The following is a 21,067-nucleotide window of genomic DNA, read 5'->3' as shown; positions in this document are numbered from 1 at the left end:
CATTTGCAAACTAACAACTTAGCCTGCCAGTCTCCTGGGTATGGGCAGAAGACTCAAGACTTCTGAGACTTTTATTACACAGAGGCACAGTAAGTAGCATGAGTTTTAAGTTTGCTCAGGTTCCCCTTGCCTTCCTGAGTCTCATGCGGGCAACTCCAAGCAACCTAGGTGGATGCTGCACGTATACTGGGTTTGTGACAAGTCTGAGGAACCTCAATCTTTTAAACTAGGCTGCAAGCAAATCTGCCTGACCTTTGCCCTAGAGGGAAACCTTATCTTGAATATACCTGGAAGTATCCAAGCCTGCCTTCTGCTCTGAAAGAAGACATGTTGCCCTTCCAAGGTTATTTGCTCTACAGACATCCTTAAAAATACAGTCCAGAACAAAAGTTCTGCTTTTTGCTCACTAGACATGCAAAAGTACAGATACCCATGTAGAATGATCTCTCAAAGACCTAATTAAGATATGTTTCTTGATGTAAACAAATTTAGGAAATTCTATCCAGAGTACACTGTGAAAGAAATAGGATAACGAGTGACTGAAGGTTGGGAATTTGAGGGTTTGGGAAGGTTATCTGACTTCTGGCTTATTTGGTGTTAACGAATTGACGCCTGTTGTAATGCCCAGGTGTGTGTCTTGCAGGTCTGTGTGGCCTGGGTGGAGACAGAGATGATGGACAATTAACAGGTACCTATAGCCTATTACATAATAGGCACTGCCTTAGGCAACTGGCATAGCAATTAAGAGCCAAAGGTTTTAAAGTCAGACACAGCTGGTTTGCATCAGGCATCTGCCACTTATTAGCTGTGTAATAGCAGGCAAGATACTTGATAACTCTAAGAGGCCATGTCTTTAGGTGAACAATGGAAATAATAATGATGCCTCCATCATAGTATTAATGTGAGAGTTAAATGAGATCGTGCATGTACAGCACTTGTCCAGCCTGGCATAAAATAAGTGCCAAAGAAATGTTAACTGTTGTCATTATTTATTTTTGCTCGTGGAATTGTCCGATGATCCTAATTACTGCCATTTTTCATCCTTGAAAACCATTGTTCAGCAAAAACCAGAAACTAGTCAGGTTACACAGCTAGAAATGTCAAAGCTCAGATTTTACTCAAGTCTGAGTCTAAAACCTTTTTTTCTAAAACTCTTTGCACTCACTGCACCATTGCGGCCTCTGTTAAGAGGCAAAGGGAGGAATCTCTGCAACTAAACACAAAGCATTGCTTTTCTTGTCTTTTCTAATACAACATACAATGTAAATAAACAAATTTCATAAATACATAAATATAAATCCTTAGATACACTCTAGGATGCTTTCTTATGTCTCAAACCAAATGTTATTTCTGCCACATTATTGGATTCCCATTTCAGATATACATAGAGTTCAAATGGTAATAAGACTTGTTTTGCTCTAATTTAACATTATTGGATATTCAACTCAGTTCTGGTTTATGTGCTCTTGAGATGATTTAAAATCCCTTTCAGGCAGTCTGCTGATTCACTCCCTATCAAAATATGGCAGCATCATGCTGTAAATATTTTGCTAGTGCATTGGATTCTAATCCCAAAAGAATGACTAGCACTTCATTAAAAACAATGGAATTTATCTGCTTTTTGGTTTCAGCTGTTGGCATCTGTGTTTTCCACATATTTCCTTCCACTTTTCTCAAATTTAGTAAAATTTGAAAATTTATTCCTAATCCACAGAAGATCTTATCTCAATTAAATAAAATGCAGAAAAATGGAGAGGGGCCATAGAGGTTTTCTATTATCTTCAAAAGTGAAGATAATTAGTTACTAACCTAATTCTATTGGAAATACATATTCTTTTCATACTTTGCACAATCCGACTATTAATGTTCTTAACCAACAAATACAGTACCCATGACAAATTAAGCAGACGGTAATATTGTGTTTGTAGATGCCTGTAGCAGGACTGTACTGTAATACACTACGGAATGTCAAAAAAGGAAACCCACCTGTGTTTTACCTATTTAGAGTCAAAGATCTTTAAAGCCAAAAGAGAAATGTGACAGTGTCCATTTCAAGCCCATCATGCAATCAATGAGGGAATACCAGCCAATGGAAGGGAATGACTTGCCCATGTTCACAAAGTCTGAGGAAGGACCTTGTTGAGGCAGGAACCTAGAAGCCTTAACCAATTTCATCTTAATTGTGATGCTTATTTTGGTAAAGGCTACAGAATGATTGCCCACATTCTCTCCTATTGCAGAGGAAATTCGTTTAAAAGGAAGACTAAAGTGTTCCTTTTAAAAGAACACATCATCAGCTTTGCATGAAAATAATTTGCAGTTTGATCCTCTCAAAGAGAATTAGATACTGAAAACAAACAAACCAATAAAAACCTTAACAAATATCCAACTGGTTTATTAGGGAACTAAAAGAGGGCAGGAGATTGAGAGTTGCCATGACAACTGGCAGGCAAGAATGCACAAAAGGGTGATCCTAGCTATCTCACTGAACTGTGAATTAGGCACACCAGTCCACATCCCACCTACTTTCTCCTCTCTGGCTCTCACTTTCTTCTGCTGACAGCACAGCTTCCTCCGAATCCATCTATGTGTCATATAAAGGAACAACCTCTGTTAGGGAGAATATAAGGGAAGCACAGGTTGCCTTATACCAGCAGTTATAATCAATATAAATATTCAAAGTGTCACTGCATTGTGGAGCTTAAAAAGGGAAAAGGGGAAATAACAAATACAAAATTAAGAAAACTACTGCATCAATAGAAATTGTACTTATCCTTTAGGTACTAATTTGCTACTTATCATTAGCATTACCATGAACATATTATAATTATATGAAGGTCTTTTTCCAGCATTAACTTATTTGCCCATTGCCCACTAAAAATTCTAAAACATTAATTTTGACTAGTTATGTCTGGATTTGAAAGAAGTCTCTGTACATAAAAATCCAGGATCCCATTACTGCATTACATAATTTCTATCATTTGACATTTTAATTTCACAAGTTATTGATTCTTTTAAAAATATTCTCTTCTGGTTTTTAAATGGAGCCCCAATAGAAAAGAATGGTAATTAGCTCTCAGTCTGGCTGATTAAACAAAGGCACAAAGATTTTAAGGCCATATTAAAGTAAAATGCTGACACTGTGATTTACTCATTTCAAGCCAAAAAGTTAAATCTGTTTGTGACTAAAATTAAAATAATCAGTAAATCGTATCTGTGAGGAAAGCATATTTGAAAATGAATTATGGTATTGGTGAAAAGTCTGAGTATGGCCAATCACAGCTTCTTACTTCATTCTCTGTTAAACACCAAGCTGAGGAAGACAAAGTTTCTAAACTTCGAATAGTCACAAAAAAAGAAAAATCTATTCTTCCCTAGCCTGACTCTCATCTACTTTGCTTAGTGACACCGTCTGTGCATTCAAAATCACCAGGAACTCTTTTTGCACTTGGAAAGAAATGCCAAATTGTTTACATAAACAGAGCACTCAAGTTATGCATGAAGGATTTTCAATTCTCACAACACAGACAAATGTATCTCTATAAATCTGGACACCATGTAGAAAACAAGATACTGCACTTATATCAGTAGTTTGCTGTTGGGCTGTGGACACAACAATTTGTCAAAATATCAACACATGAATAAAGTACAAGTGTGTTACTGAATTAAAAAGAAACAGACTATCTCAAGTGGGTTATTGATTAGGAGTCTCAGGAGTGACAACTGACAGAAATCACAGTCCAAGCGGATTAAGCCAAAAAAAAAAAAAAAAAAAAAAAAGGAGGAGGAGGAAGGGAGAGAAAGGATAGAGAGGGAAGAGGAGGAAGGGGGTGAAATGAAGTATATATATTGACTCATGACTCACTTTTTCTCCATCACTATGCTGTTTTCATCACAGCCACATGCAAGAGCAAGACAAGGACAGGCTCTACAGATCCTACCGACTCGAGAGGTTTTCGATCTGCTGGGAAATTGAGAATCTGTTTCTCAGACATCCCAAGAAAAATTTCATTCCTTCTCATTGTTTCTATCTGGGCTCTGTACCCAGTTCTAACCAGTCAATATGGCCGGGGAAATATGATGTGCTAACTGGTTTAGGCCTGGATAAATCTGGGGAAATCCTGAGGGGGCCTGGAGCAGCTGAGATTATAGATGATCTCTGAGAGGTGAGAAAGTGTTAGGATTTAGAAAGAAACTTTCCCAATTTTAATTATTACAAATTTCATACTGCATTTCATAATTACCCTGTGAATGCTAAATTATTCATTCAGTTTCAGCTATGATATGTGGAACACCAGTATGTGCACTGCAGAATGCTATGGGCAAAAGGGCAGTGGGATTATAAAGTGCAGTTGATGTTCTAAGGAGCTCTCACTGAGGGGCGCAGATTGGTCAAATACACAGTATACTGTTAGTGGGGCTGTGATAGTGTAAAGTGGAATTTACAAACAACATGGTAATATGAGACAGGATGGAGGTTACACAGCATGTATTTAGGATTTAGTGTGTAATCTCACAATAAATGCACCATTAGTTCAGAGATTAGAAAGGACGATAAATAAGCAGACACTGCTGTGGTCAGGGAAGGCTTTACACAATAGTCAGCTAACTCCACCCCTCACTGCCCCCTAAAAAAGAACTAAGCATTGTAGAGAAACAGACTAAGAATAAAGCTGAAACAAAGACTCTAGAAATCATTTTTAAAACTCTGATTTAAATCTTGTGTCCATAATGTCTTAATAATATTGTCAAATGGATTAGTTTCTCGTAATGAACCTACCCTTCTGTCTTAAAGATTAAGCAGGTCTAACAGAACTGCTCTCTATAAAGCTATGATGATTATTGCCTAAGTACCTATTTTGATTCAATGGGACTTCTGTGCCCAAGTGAGGATAAGGAATATCTATCTTGTGAACTTCATCCTTGCTTATGGACAGAAAACCCAAACTGATAGCCCCGCCTTTCACCTATGCTAAGCCTTATACATCTTTCCAGATTCTCCAACCTTCCTCTACGAATGTCAATATCAATATCGATAAAGCATTTGAGAGTGAGGGGATTGGAAGGCCATGATGACACAAGGCATTTCTACTTAAATTTACCAGACTCTAGGATGGACTAATGAATGATTTGACAGTGCCAATGGTAGACAAGCCACTCTCAAATATTCGCCCTAATTTCACTTGATGTTGGCAGAATCCAGTGCAATTTTTCATTGCCCAGGACCCAGTGCATAATTCAGAAAACCAGGAAGCCACGGCAAGCTGCAGAAATATACGAAGTCTGCAGTTTCCTCTTTCTATTTAGAACCACTATGATGATGGTTTTTTCAATTGTGTTAATCAAGGATTATACTGGTTCAAGACCCAGATCGATATGAAGTGCATGTGATTTGAACACTACCGAAAACCATGTTGGGCTGAAAGAGCAAGGAGAAAATAAAAATCAATTTCTGTTTAGCTTTCTTGGCTTTGCATGGGCTTTGCCAGAGGAGAGCAGACTTTTTTTTTTTTTTTCCAATTGGATTGCAATCTGATTTTCATCATTTTAAACAGTGAGTAAGTGAGATCTGATACTTAAAATGTAAAAATTTCTTCTCCTTTCAGCTAATTTTTGAGCTTCTGTAGAAAATATAGATACCGTACTTTAAAAGACTATTAGAGGATAGTTCAAAAGCTTAAAGTACTCACAGATGAACTCATATTAAATATCCATGTACTTAGACTCCAATTCTGTTACTATGGCACTTTTTGACTACAATAATCAACTTATTCTGAAATTCTTTCAGGCTTAGATTATGTTTTGTGATTCTATGGTAGTTACCCAACTGTGCTTTGATCACAGTGTGCATTTGTAAATGGAAACTTGCTTGCAGTGCCTTTGCCTACCCTGTATGGCCAACTGAATCTCCTCATGGCATTCATCTAGATTGACATAATGTTTGAGTATTCCATCTGTCTAACACAACTAGATATATCCTACAGTCTGTGTGGTGACTTGAGGACTATACCTTTCACTCATATTGGCATAGTTTCTCAAGCAGAAGTGGTATCATGATACAGAGAAGAGCTACAGCTTGGAGCCCTGGACAGTGACCTGTCTGATCCACGAGTAGAGGCACTCAATAGAGCTGAAAGCATTGTAGAGAAACAGCAATCTCCTGGAGCTAACTCAAGAGTGGAAGTGAAAACAATGGAAATAACCTCAATCACATGAGTGTGGCCTGAGAATGACTAGATTCTGACATCTGAGGGATACACCAACCCAGGTTTGGAAAAAGGTTCAGGGAGATATGGACAATTACAATGAGAAGGATATATACATCTACATCTTGACTAAGGAATTTCATACTAGGGAAATAATGTAACAAGCATTAAGGATAAGGATAGAAGTATGATTCATGCTGAGTTATCTATAATAGTCAAAGCAAACAAAAAATAGCTCACATATGTCCAAAACTAGGAGAGTAGCTAACTATATCATGGTTTTAAAGCCTGCACAATTATTACAAAGCCACGGAAATTAGGATTACATTGTTAACACAAGCAAGTTTTTATAATGCTGTTCTGAACTCCAAAAAACATGATACAAAATAGTATGAATTGTAGAATTTCAATGAATACACCTAAAATATGCAAAATTGAAAATTGTATGAGATGATGTTTTTAATATTGAATGTGTCATTAATATTATTATAAATTTGCATTTATTATATAAATGATGTAACAGAGAAGTAATAGGAGAGAAAATAACTTTGATGAAGATTGTATGTATCAAACAGACACTAACTGTTTAGTTAGTGTAAATAAATGAAAGCTTTCGTGCATGGAAGCAAAAGCTCATCTAACATGGAAGCAAAAGCTCATCCCTCTCCCCAGGTATAAACAACTGGCAGTTGCAAGGAAGGGAGTAAGGTTATAAAGCCACACAATCAGGCTGGCGACCAGCAAACAAATCTTCCATAAGTTAGCTCTCAGGGCTCCCTCACTATGTATATAATATTATAGCACTAGAACAATTTATAAATACATAAATATGTACCTCTACAAAGTGCTCAAAATATTATATCTATAGATATATGGGTGCACAGCTGAAAAGTCCAGAATTCTGGTGTCCAGAATGGATGCAATGCTACTGTCTGTAAATTGCAAAATAGTGTCATTAGATCATGCGTGCAAGCTCTATTTAAAAAATGTCATAATCAACAAAAAGAGCAATCACATTAAGATGAATATAATTTAAAAATACATCATCATGAATGAGTATTTTCATTTTTTTCACAATAAAAAATGAAATACATGAAAGAAGACAGTAACATATTTAATAGAAATGAGCCGATCAGAGACCCGGTGCCTTCAACTAGAAAGCCTCAGGAGCCTCCATTCAGGCCCTGTTTCTCTGGGACTTTTAAAACTGTCCAGAAAAGTAAAAATTCATCCAAAATCAGTGTTTACAAAATTTTGCACAAGTAATTACATTCCTTACCTGCCTATTCCGTGTCTATTTTTTATGTCAGGCTCTCATTTCATATGTTTATTCAGCCCCAACTCTACAGTCTTCATTTTTTTTGCCCTGATCTCTATCCACAGTGCCATATCTTACTTCTCTGTCATTCCATCCTCTTATGAACTCCGGATTCCAAATACCCACCTCTTTCCCCAATCTCTATATAAACCAGAAAATGGACCTTAACATATTTTTGACTCACTTGCTGGGTAACTGACCACACATTGGAGAGCTTTAATGTCCTAATTTACAAAATAATGAGTTCAAAGTAGAAGCTCTTTCTCCTTAACTATCAGAGATTATGGTGCAAAAGAAAGATGGGACCCAGTATTATAGAGAAGTGGAGCTACGCCACTTCTTTTGAGATGTTTCAAATTCTTTAATTTCGCAACACTATAATCTAGACTAGAGGGATGTTTTTCTTACAACAACAAAGAGGAAAGCAAATCAAGCAGTTCTCATTTCTCTAAAGTGGCTAAGCAAATTTTCTGTTAAGCATTTTAAATGCAAGATACAAGCTAAAAATTAAATAAAACAAGAAATATTTGAGTTTTAAAAAGGAGATTTTGTGTTATACATCAGAAACCAAATCTAAATGGAATTTTTCTTATTATTCCAATTTTAACAAGTTAACTCTGCCAGCTCAAAGCAGTAAGACCCTCACTTGGCTGAATAATGTCTCAAGTGCATCCAGACTGAGACCATGCCTAGAAATGGGCATGCTGCCTACCCAAGTGCCTCCACTGGCATGGATTTATGCATGGTTTGGGTTAGAGAAAGATATCTGGAAGCCATTTATATAGGGCAAGGAGTTTCCTTCAGGACAACTGGTCATAGATCTGCTATGTGCAATGATTTTTGAGAATGAATTTGGGTATACACAGTAAAGAGAGTCTGGATTGCTGTTTGACATGGGTTAGGTGCTAGGAAATGGGGAATGGAGTAAAGAAAGAGTATTAGGGGGACTGGCAAATGCTAGTGCTGGGTATACAAGATCATTGAGTATGCATAAGGATGAGGATGCAGTGAACACGAAACTCAGGGCCACAACCTCTCTTCGGTTTCATCTGTGGATTGCTTTGCAGGCAGACCAGTACTGACTGATATTTTGTCTCTTTTCCACAGAAGCAGGTATGCAGATTTTTATATGAAATCTTCAGAATATTTTATATTTGAAAATAAAGCATAGCCTTTCTTTATAGAAACTTTATTTGTAATTGTCTAAAGGTTTATTCATCATTGTGAAAATTTGGAAGCAATCAATAGGTGAATGGATAAATAAGTTGTGGTACATCCAGACAATGGAATATTACTCAGTGCTAAGAAGAAATGAGCTATCAAGCCATGGAAATACATGAAGGAAACTTAAACTCATATCACTAGGGAAAAGAAGCCAATTTGAAAAGGCTACATACTGTATAATTCCAACTATGTGACATTCTAGAGAAAGCAAAACTATGGAGACACAGAAAAGATCAGTGGTTGCCAGGGACTGGGAGTGAGAGAGGCATGAACAGGTGGAATGTAGGTGGAAAAAAACATTTTTAAGTTCTTTTTTTTTTTTTTTTTTTCCAATTACAGTTGGCATTCAACATTGTATTAGTTTCAGGTGTAGAACATAGTGGTTAGACATTTATATAACTTACAAAGTGATTCCCACAAAAAGTCTTGCAGCCACTTGACATCATGTACAGTTAAGAGATTTTAAGGCAGAGAAACGACTCTGTATGACACTATAATGGTGGATACATGTCATTCCATATTTGTCTAAGCCCATGCAATGTACAACACCAAGAGTGAACCCTAATGTCAACTATGGACAATGAGTGACAATAATATGTCAATGTAGATTCACAAATTATAACAAATGTACTTCTCTGGTGGAGGATGTTGATAATGAGGAAGACTATTCAAGTGGGAGGGGGTAAGAAGGTAAATGAAAAACCTTTGTACCTTCCTCTCAATTTTTCTATGAACTTAAAACTGCTCTAAAAATAGTGTATTATAGAAATACATACATACATGTACACATAAATAAACACTTTGCCACAAAACTCACACATACACACTTGCAGTTAAAATCTGGTAAGTGGGGCACTATTTTGAAAATCCACCTCAAAGAAAGACACTAAGGCCTTTGCTTCTTGTCCTTCACCTGCCAAGCTAATTGGCAACCTGTGGCTGATATAGGAAATGCTTGGTATATTGTACAGCTCAATCCTGCAAAGTGCTTACAACTCACACACCACTAGACAGCATTTGTATTATACTATAAGATATTTTTATCCCACTTTAAAAATTTTAGCATTTAAAGATTTATTATGCCTTCAGGGGAAATAATTGTCATGATTTTGATGACAGAATTTCACCTCTTTCTAATCTTCTATGGCATTAAACATGGCTTAGGGCACTCCTCTAGAGAGAAGTCAGTTAGCATTCACTCATCTTTCATCAGGAAAGCCAGCTTCATTTCCTCTTATTTTTCATTTTCACTAGACAAATAATCTCTTCAACTCTGAGGAAAACTAAAAAAACTACTTGTTGTTTCCCAGAGTTGTAACCAATTCTGTATTTATTTATTCAGATATTCCAAACCATGAGTCAATTCCCCAAGAAGCTAGCTTGGGGCACTGCTGCTTTGAGGTGGGGGCTGGTCAGCTTACTTTAAAACTGGATCAGGCAGATTTGTGTCAAAAGATTCCAGACAAGTCTATATGTCCAGAAAATTAAGAAAATACAAAACCTTGTAGGTGGCAACAACGTAACAACTGTTAATTATAACAATACTCAAGGACTTCTGACTTGTGTGTTGGGGCATTCACTGAAATTTTCATTTTTCCTTCACATAATAGAAAGTCGTAAAGTGAAAACAAGAGACAAGATGTCGTGCCACCTGCTCATTTGGTTTCAAAGGGATGTAGATCATTGTTCTCCTTCAGTCAGACCCAAAAGAGAATGCAAGGAGTGGAGCACACAGCCCACCTCCACATCAATAACAGGAAAATAGAAAAAAATAGGAAAAACATAAGAAATACATATATTTTTGTATTTAAAAACGAAAAGAGAAACAGTGCAGATCAGTTGCTAATTAGCGTAATGACTTATCCCTCAAAAGGCAGACTCAAGGAAAGATAAAGAGAAGCAGGTGCAAGAGAAGCTGCCTAAAGGAACTCGAATCCCTTCATGCTTCAACCACCCCTAGCACGCACTTCACCCTCTGTGCTTGGAGGAAGACAGGTCACTAGATGCCACACTTCTCGGAACTCGTTAGTTCAACCTTAAATAATTCCTTCCTTCCACTGGGTCGCTTCTAACATTATTCTTTCATTCTAAAAATACAATCATGATAAACGAAAGCCTGTAAAATCCATATGGCATCTAGTATATAAGTACGCTGGGGACACAACTCATTATCCATCATCCAATGTTTCTCATATAAAGATATGAGATTTTTAAAAACTCCAATATATTTGCTTGTCCTTAGGAATTGGTCAAACTCTTTCTTTCAAATATTGAGATAATTTTCCCCACCCCACAACCTGCTACTGTCCTCTAGAAAGTAAAAGCCAATCCTAAAACTCTAATAGCAATTATAAATAGCTACAAGAGACAGAGGCATGTTCAATTTTTTCCAAGGGATTTGAAATCAGTGGTTATCTAAAATATCTAAAATTGTACCTTGCATAAAATAATCTTAATATTTGTTAAATTGACTGGAAATTATAATCTTCCAGGAATTATGAAATAAACACTTTGAAATGGAAATTCCATCATTTAAACTGAATTTAATTAAGGGTAATAAATAATTGAATTCAAAGATATAATGACATTGAAACGGATTAAATGTCAAAGAGGGCTGATGATTTATTTTGCCTGAATCTCAAAAAACTAATGTGTGATGAGCACTATTTTCAATATAACTAATAAATAATTTAATTTCATTATAAAAGAGAAAAACTGGCTGATATGTTTTCCTCTGTTTCTAAAATCATACATCACACTTTGATTCAATAAATGACAATTTTTCAGATTTTCTATTCTAACTGGCTCTATTTGCTATTATTTTGCAAAATTTCATTATCTTTAGGTTGTGATGTGTTCTAATAATCAGAGAATCATAGATTAAAGTGATAAAAGGAATTCATCCCTTTATCAGTATCCATCAGGTAAGTCAAGTATCAATACGCCCTTTACAGATAAGACAATCCAGGACACCCAACAGCAGTAGTCCTATAGACAACTCAAAGCAGGTCTATTTCTTCCTATAAATACTCTTTTCCCTCCCTGTTCCACATAGTAATCATCCAAGGAAAAGTCAAATGGTTTATGAGAATCAAAGGAATTATCATGCAATATTCTTGAGGAAAGTAGATAAAAGTAGAGCTGGATGATCTAGGACAAGATCTTTCTCTGGCTTAGTTATTTTCAGAATGAGAGAGTTGAATCTCAATCACATGGGACACAGTTCATCTTTGAGCATCAACATTGGCCGATTATACTTAAGAACTGGGCTGTGAAAGCTTACTGAGGACAAGAAAGAGCACTCTGATTGATTAGTGATGTCTGTCCTCTGACCTCAGTGTGGAATTAAGAAATAGCAGAATGTATGTCATGGATTGCCACCCAGAATAGGTTAGCTCCAAAATCTCTAACGGATAAAGCTTTATGCATGTGATTCTAAAACTTTGCAACAGCCAAAAACAAACATAAAATTTTAAAAGAAACAAAATACTGAGATATATGTACAATATATAACAAAAATAACATCTGGAAAGTATAAAGAACTCCTACATAATCTAATATCGCAAAGATCAAAGGTTATAAACAGGCACTTCATGAAGAAATAGATATTTCTAATAAACATATTAAAACATCTTGAAGTTCAATAAATACAAATTAAAGCAACAAAGAACTGATATTGCTAATCACCAGAAAAGGAATAAACTAATTCGTTAATTCAATAGATAGTTATCAAATGCCAATCTCATGCCAAACATGATGCCTACTACAAAAAATCATCAGAACTCACTGTTTTTAAGGATTTGGGAGGAGAATCTCACATTCGGCTGGCAAAAGAGAGGCTTAGGAAATTCACATCGGAGGAGATTTTGACTGAAACTATCATTTAAAATCATTTTTGATTCCTCTTTTTCTTTCACATACCAAATCCAATGCTCTGAAAAATCCTAATCTCTTTCTTTCTACCCTCAAATATCAATCCAATCTGACTCATTCTCATTACATTCTAGAACAATTACCCCATGACTTCACTATCCCTTGTCTGTCCTTCTATAGTAGACTGTCCACAAGGATTCCTGCTTCTAATATTGCTGCCTTGAAATCTATTTTAAAAAAAGAAAAGAGAAGTAACCACAGTCATATTTTAAATGTAAATTAAATCATGTCATTTATCTACTCAAAACAATACAATGGATTTCCATCACTCTTTTTTTTTTTCAATTACAGTCAATATTGAATATTATATTAGTTTCAGGTACACAGCATAGTAGTTAGACATTTATATAACTTACGAGGTGATTCCCCAGATAAGTCCGGTAACCACTTGGCACCATACATAGTTATTACAATATTCTTGACTATATTCTCTATGCTGTACTTCACATCCTCATGAGTTATTCTGTAACTGCCAAATTGTACTTCTAATCCCTTCACCTTTTCCAACCACTCCCCGCCCCCATCACTCCCTTTAGAACTCCTACTATTCCACCTTCCTTTCCACGGCCATCTTCTAACAGCCTCCAGCTATCTCCCCAGCAGTATCCCCTTACCCTCTTCCCCTGCATATTCTACTCTAGTCACACTCACCTTTTAATCTTACCTCACACATCAAGGATGCTTCTGCCTCAGTGTCTAATATGAACATCCCACCCCCCAAAAATTCAGATTTTGTCAAATGTGTTCATATTGGCTTCAGTCCTTTTGTTCACTTCCTGCTCTCTTTTCAATGATTCCTTTCTCTATTTTTTTTTCAGTTTAACTTAACTCTAATAGCACCCATTACTTTCCATCCACAAACTCTGCTCTATTTCTTCAAAGCACATATCATTACTTGATATTATGCTATTGTATGTTTTTTTCACATTTTATACTCATACAATCTCACACATATACTCTCATTTATTTGTTGGCTATTTATTTGCCTTTGCCACTGGGATGTAAACTGCTAAAGGATAGGAATTTTGTTTACTTCGCTTAGGACTATATCTTTAACCCTAAAACCATGCCTGACATAGTGGCAAATGTGCCATCAATTTTTGTTTCATGAATGATTAAATTAATTTAAAATATATATATATAACCTTTTATCCAGCAATTCTAATATGAGGAAATTATCCTAAAGAAATTAAACAGGAACAGAAAAAGTACATTCTCTAGTATTCATTAAGGCAATATCAGTAATAGTAAAAAGTGAGGAAAATCTTATATGTCTATCATATGGGAGTGGCCAGACAAATTATAGCACATCCATCTTATATAAATAAATGGCACCAAAAAAAAAAAATGATGTAGAGCTATATAATCTAATAAAGAGCTCTAAGACATATTATTAAGTGAAAAAAAAATGTAAGTCAACAGCAAAGCTACTTTTTGAAAATTTCATAATGGACAAAAGGTAACATACTTTATATAGGGAATTTCAAAATTGCACTATACAAAAGAAGCCAGCAAGAATATTTCAAAGACTTTGTGACAGATGTTGTTTTTCTATACTTTGATTAATATTCTGACAGACCTGTAAATCTTGTAAAATAAAAGGAATCCTTCAATATTGCATCATTACAGGGCTGCCCAGATACCATACATCTCAAAGGTGAAAATTTTCTAATATTTCCAAGTAGCCTGCTCCAGAGTTTACATTAAGAGTAGTGAAATTGTATTCTACTTTGTTATCGCTTATATACATTATCATTCGTTCTGTTCTTTATCAAGTTGGAAAAAATAGATCACTTCCCTTATTACTTTGTCTTTCTTTCTAATTTTATAAGTGATATGTTTATTATAGACAAATTAGAAAAGACAGAAAATGCTAAAGCAAAATTAGTATGTCACCCATAATCCTAACACCAAGAGAAAGCCGCTCTTAAAATTCTTGCTTTTGCATTTTCAGCTAAAAAGAGCTGAATATTTTGTTTCACCTAACATCCTATAAGCATTCCCTCCCAAAATTAAATATATACACAAACAAAATTTCTTTGCTATCTGCATTCTATTTTAGTTTATGTGGCAATTTTTATTCAGTCAGTCATTCATTACTAAATAGTACATATGAAGTTCCTACTATACACTGGCCACTAAAGTAGGTGCTGGCCATCTGGCTCTGATCACTCCCTATATGTCAGAGAAAATAGATGCTGAACACACAGTTATCCCAAAGGCAACTCCCTAGTTCCTGTTGGTTAAAATCATCATCCTTCATGTTTCTGTTTCTCTCATACCCTGGATCCAATCTTTCAGAAAATTCTATTAGTTCTACATTCAACATATAACCAGATGTTTTTTAGGTGAAAATAAGCAAAGTACAATACAGGTTATTTATATGCAAACATGTTATGCTAAGAAAGGGAATAAAAGTTAATATAATCTGTTTTATGTCTTCAATTATGTAGGTATAAAGATATTGATATATGATATAGATAATATAGATGATCTAGATATAGATATATGTATACATGTAGATGTAGATATAGCTTAACATGAACACTACCCCGAGAAATTCAGATTCTGTCAAATCATTTCACAATGGCTCGAGTCCTTTTGCCCATTTCCTGCTCTCCTATATACATACACGTATACACATACATATATATGTGCATATGTATTCATGTATATAAAGATATTCATATCAAGAAACACTGAAATGTCACTGAGAGAATAATTAGGAAACTAATAAAATGGGATGAAGGCGGACTGGACTGTGACATCTCTACACACCTTTTAAAATAGTTTAGACTTCTGAATCTTTTAAATGTCTTGCTTATTAAATATAAAATTGAGATATTCAAACAATATAAACAATTTATAAATAATTTATAAATATCACGCCCCAACTCTTCTCTCCTACCTCTACCCTTACCACATGGGCCCACACCCGCAACATCTCTTTTCTTTATTATTGCAAGTCTCTAAAAGGTCTCTTTGGTGGCTCATGTTTACTTCAGCAAATTCTCAACAGAGTTGACAGTGATCGTATTGAAATGTAAAATCATGTTGTCTCTCTGACCAAACCTTCCAATGGCTTCACATGGTCTCTGGGTAAAAAGCTGACATCTTCAAGATGGCCTACAGAGCTCCCTGCATTCTTAACAACCTCTTCTGCTATTCTGCCCTTGGTTCCCTCTGCTTAGTGACAGTGGCCTTTTTGCAAGGCATCCAGCATACTCTTCCCTGATGGTTTTCACTTCTCTCTTCCCTCTGTCTAGAATGCTCTTCTGTGTATCCCTTGCCTCAGGCAGATTTAAAATACCTTGTCACCTCATCATGGAGGCCTTCCCTTAACACTAAATTTAAAATCACGCTGTCCCCTCCTCCACCATCCTCCATCATTACCCCCATCCCTGTTCACTATTTCTTAATAGTACTTATTGCCATCTGACAGGTAACATGCTTTATTTTTTGTTTCTTTTTTGTTTAATAATTTATTGTTATAGTATATGGCAAGAATTTTTCTCTACTCTGTTCACTGCTTGATTCCATGTCCTGAAGGGTTCCTTGCACACATAATAGGCATTCAATAAGTAGTTACTGAATAAATGAAGAAAAATAATTAGTATAAATTTCCTGAGAATTACAAAGTGGGGTTACAAAGTACTACAGAAACAGAGTGCATAAATTAAGTAACAATCTTTTTTTTTTGCAGACATTCCATTTATTTAAAATATTTCACTATTATAAATAATTCTGTAATCAAAACCTGCATACAGATTTTAAAAATCACTGCATACATATCTTATGATTTCCTTACAGAAATTTCTAAAGTTGACTAAATAAGTGTATACAATTTTAATGACAATAAATATTGCCAAATTGCCAACAAAAAAATTCTGATGATTCAGCTACTTAAATAATGGTTTTTATCTTTTAAAAGGATATTAATTTGACAGGCAAACATATTGTTTCAATCTGACTGGCTTTGAAGAACAATTAGTTTGAAAAGTTTTCCATTTGTTTCTTCTTTTGTGATTTGCTTGGTCATATATCCTTCGCTTTTTTTCTCCCCTATCATTTGTCGTTTTTTCATATTAAATTATGTTGTTGTTGTTGTTTTAAGGCCAGGCAACCTTTGGTTGACCTCACGGATTGCAAGGACCTTGTCAATTTACAATCTCTTATTTTCGTATTTATTTTTTATGTCTACAGCACCCGGTCTTCCTAGGTGGTCTCCCATCCAAGTACTAACCAGGCTCGATCGTGCTTAGCTTCTGAGATCAGACAGGATCTAGTTTATTCAGGGTAGCATGACCATAGACAAATTATAAGTTTTTATTTATAAAATATATTTATACTTTATCCAATGTTACTCTTATTTTCACAATTTGTTAATTATGTTTCATTGTGTTTATCTTCATTTGACACTGACATTTTTAATTTTTCATTGAACATATCCACATTTTCTGTTGTGATTTTTTTACTTCAATGATTCAAAAGGATTTATTATCTCAAGGAAAGATAAAATCCACTCATATTTTCTTCAGTTTTTCCTTTATTTTTTATTTTTTTGACATTACTAAATTTAACTTAAACCTCTTTCCCCCTCTTCTTTCTTGAAAATGTTGCCTTCCTTTTCTGCATGTGTTCAAATGGCTAATTTATCCCTGATAGCCATGAAAATCTTCCTCAGTGTGAAGGATCTGACATCAGACCTAAGAAATTCTGCTGGGGGGAACAGGGGAAGAGACAGCTGTGGGTTCCATCAGTGAAACTTTCTGGCATAGCAGGTCAGACTCGAAAGCAGTTGTTTCAAGTCAGACTTCAGCTCAATTCATACACTTTCCTCTTGACTTGACCGACATATTTCTTGACACATATAAAGCATGTGTAAGATCTAAGATTTCTTATTTGCTCAGATAATGAGGATCTTTCCAGATGGTGTTTAATCAAACATATTCATTCAGTGGAAAAATCTTTGAGCTATCACATGCTTTGCCTTGATATTGACAGACTATTATTAATAAGAGGAGAATCCCTTCTTTCACTGTGCCAACACCGCACTTGGAATAAAAGGCAGTGGAAGTTTCTGTTTCTTTTGACAAGCAAGTTATGTTAACCTTCCCATTTTTATCATTAATTTGTATCAAGTAATTCACTGTAGCAATCTGTAAAACTTACTTCAATATGAAACTTCTCCATCACTTATCACTACCAGATTCTTTCTGACATGTTTTGTTTCCCACAATTAGACTCTGTTTGTTTGCTTTACATAAATTCCTTCAAAAATAAATACAAACTTAAATACCAATTTAAAATGAATGAGGCACATCAACTTGGGGTCAGCAGATGTGGGTATTGATCTTGTCCTCACTATATGACCTTGATATTAATATTTAAATTATCTTCACATTTCTCATTTATTAAAAATGAGAATATACATGAGAAAAATTAGTATATGTAAACAGAATATATATATATGTGTGTGTGTATACACACACACACACACACACACATAGATATTTATATATATTCATGTATATAGTTAAACATGCCCAGTACCTTACCTATTCCAACAATAGATGTGTATTAACCTTGCTAGGGGCATCCCTGAAGAAGCAGATTCATAGTAGTAGAACTTCCACCCTCCTCTCTAAGTAGTCTTCTTCAATATGACAACTTTGTCCTAGTTTTCCAATCTCTTTATTCCAAAAGGAAACTCAGCCTATTTCACAGTGGCGGTGTTAATTGGGTAGATTGTGTTTGGGTCGGATGGAAGGAGATGGCAGTGTGAGGCCCTTGTTATACAGACTGCTGGAGTGAGGTGGGAGATGAAGGGTACTGAACTGAACACAGTTGCTTCTCCATTCAACCCTTATCCCTTTCCTTCTCATAGGTAGTAAGTGACTGCAGGTAGACCAGTCCAGGCCCTTTCAATTGGTTGCCCTGAGAAAACCAAGACCCAAGTAATAGTTAGAACATCACCGGAACATAATTACCACCCAGGACTGCTGTGAAGGTAGAGCCAGTCAGGAAACTCCTTGGTGTAGAAACCAGGTACCACCTGACAAGTCTTAACATTTAACATCTATTATTTCACTTTGCCATGCTTTGCCTCTTTTCATGTGTCTGAATTCTCCATGCATGCTCTTCTTTACAGTCCAGCTATTCTGAAGATTTAGATGAAGCTAAGTTTCTAACCAACTCTATGCAACCTGACCCCTATCCAATCCATCTGCACCCTGGTAGCACTGCCGTCTAACCTGCTATTTAATGACATGCACTGTCGTTCTGATGATAGTATCAAGAGAAATAGGTTTCTTTTTAAACACAGAAAATACTATCCCAGGATAATAAATTATCTGAAGCAATCTGTGTTTCTACTTATAATGTTCAAAACCCTAATCCAATTAAATTTGTCTGTAGACACAGTTACTTTTTTTTTGGTTGATTGACTATTTTAAATATTTAGAAGAGTTCATTGTGATTTAGTGACAACAGCACTCAAGGTTATTATATTTTTATAGCTGCCAAAGTGATTTTTAAATACACAGATCTGATTATTTCATCCCATACTTTATGGTATGAAGACAAAGCCCAGAATGTATAAGTTGAGTAAAGGGCCCAGCATCACCCCAGCTTGGCCTTTTCATCTGCCTCATTTCTTACCACTGCCCCTCTGGCATTACTAGAGCACTCTCTCTCTTTCCCTGTCCACTCCCCCTCAGCAATTTGTTTACATCATTTGAATCTCAGCAATTTGTTTACATCATTTAAATCTCAGTTCTAATATTGTTACCTCTGGGAAGCTTTCACTAAAACCTCTATTTATATGCTCCCACAGCTCTCTGTATTTCTTCATAGCAGAAGACAATGTTGCTATAAATTTATTTTGAGTTTATGTGATTAGTAAATTTCTCCTCCACTAAGCTGTAAACTTCTTGAGGGGAGGGAACATGTCTATATTGCACATCGGTGCCTGGTGGAGCCTGCCACATACTACACGCTTAGGTAAATTTATTGAATGAAAGAAGGAAATAGGAAATATATTTCATTAAATTGAGCATTAATGACCTTAATTTACACATTTCTTTAAAAATGCGTATGCCGTTTTCATCAGTAGCTGATATCATGGATGTTGAATCTTCTGTATCTCATACTGCTACTAGAAATCAAGTGAGGCATTAAACATTTTGTTAAAAGGCATCGTAAACAGTTAAGCTCGACAACAGTATTAGTGTTGCTGTCATTACCTCAAAGCCATGAAAAGGAAGAATGTTTTTTTTTTTTTCATTAAATTAGTCCTGAATTTCTAGTATTTATAAACTGGAATACTACTGTTTGACACTCATTCAACTACTCTCTCTTCATGAATTATTTATCAGTTGCACACTGCTCTGTTATTACTTAAAGGCAGTTTGGTGGTAGGGGGTATAAATATGAAAGAAAAAATATTTTTATGATAAATATTCACAAAAATGCTACAGAAATAGAAATTATAAATTTGATTTCCATTTAGACTGCATAGTAATGCCTACCTCCCCAAGGGCCATGCCATATGTCAAGTGAAACTGACAAAGTACTAGTCAAAAGAAGTGACAGAGATTGTTTTGGCAGCATTAGGATGATAATGCAAGATTTCTTGAACAGCTCTCTTGCACCACTCTGTGTTAAAAACAACTATTTGGGGTTTAACAGTTCTGATCTGGTGCTGCCTCACTGAAAAAACATGTCACTCCACTATGCAGTTACGTGAGCCACAGTGTAGCTAATTGGAAGGAAGCAACAAACATGACAGAGAGGTAAGGTGGAAACATTTCTTAAAATGAAAAGAGTAATTAACACAAATTAAATAAATTTTGAAAAATAAAATTGGGGCCTACTCCCTGGTGTTCTAAACAATAGTTGTCTTCAAGAATAAATTTTCCTGAATGAGTAAGTGGAATGAAAATAGTTCCACTAGCTTCAAATTTTCAAGAGACAGTTTGCAACCTTGAGTCCACAATGAAACAGAAATTCTCCACTGTTTGTAAGTTTTATACTTGTTATTGTTAATTTTTATGTTAAGAAAAATTAAAGATAACTGAGAAATAAAATTTGCAGTCATGTTCTGTAATATCTCTTTTTTATACTTAGGATTTATTTATTTATTTTACTAGTTAGAATTTTCATAGCTGAAAGTGGATGAGAATTCTTAGTTTTTGTTTGGAAGAGGCTACAAAAATTACTTCTGTATGTTGATTCACACTAATATTTGAACATCATCTTGGTGACTTTAGAGACAGGATTATCTACAAATGAAATTGAAAGAATTGTGAGAGCCTATATAGCAGGGTTATTTGATCATGGACAGAAAGAAAGAAAAAAGAAAGAAAAGAAAGAAAGAGAAAGAGAG

The 21,067-nt window shown here is 35.3% G+C and overlaps 1 protein-coding gene and 1 pseudogene across 5 annotated transcripts in view; both read right to left on the bottom strand.

The window, feature by feature from the left end:
- NRG3 (neuregulin 3) overlaps positions 1-21,067 on the bottom strand; it is a 990,054-nt gene that overhangs the window by 791,634 nt on the left and 177,353 nt on the right. The gene's annotated exons all lie outside the window — the stretch shown is intronic.
- Positions 16,876-16,994, bottom strand: LOC120610078 (uncharacterized; annotated as a pseudogene).

The sequence above is a fragment of the Pteropus medius genome, unplaced genomic scaffold (genome assembly GCF_902729225.1).
Source record: "Pteropus medius unplaced genomic scaffold, Ma_sr-lr_union100, whole genome shotgun sequence".
Lineage (NCBI taxonomy): Eukaryota > Metazoa > Chordata > Mammalia > Chiroptera > Pteropodidae > Pteropus > Pteropus medius.
The sequence above is the reverse complement of the archived record's forward strand: the minus strand, read 5'-3'. Positions and strand labels throughout refer to the sequence as shown.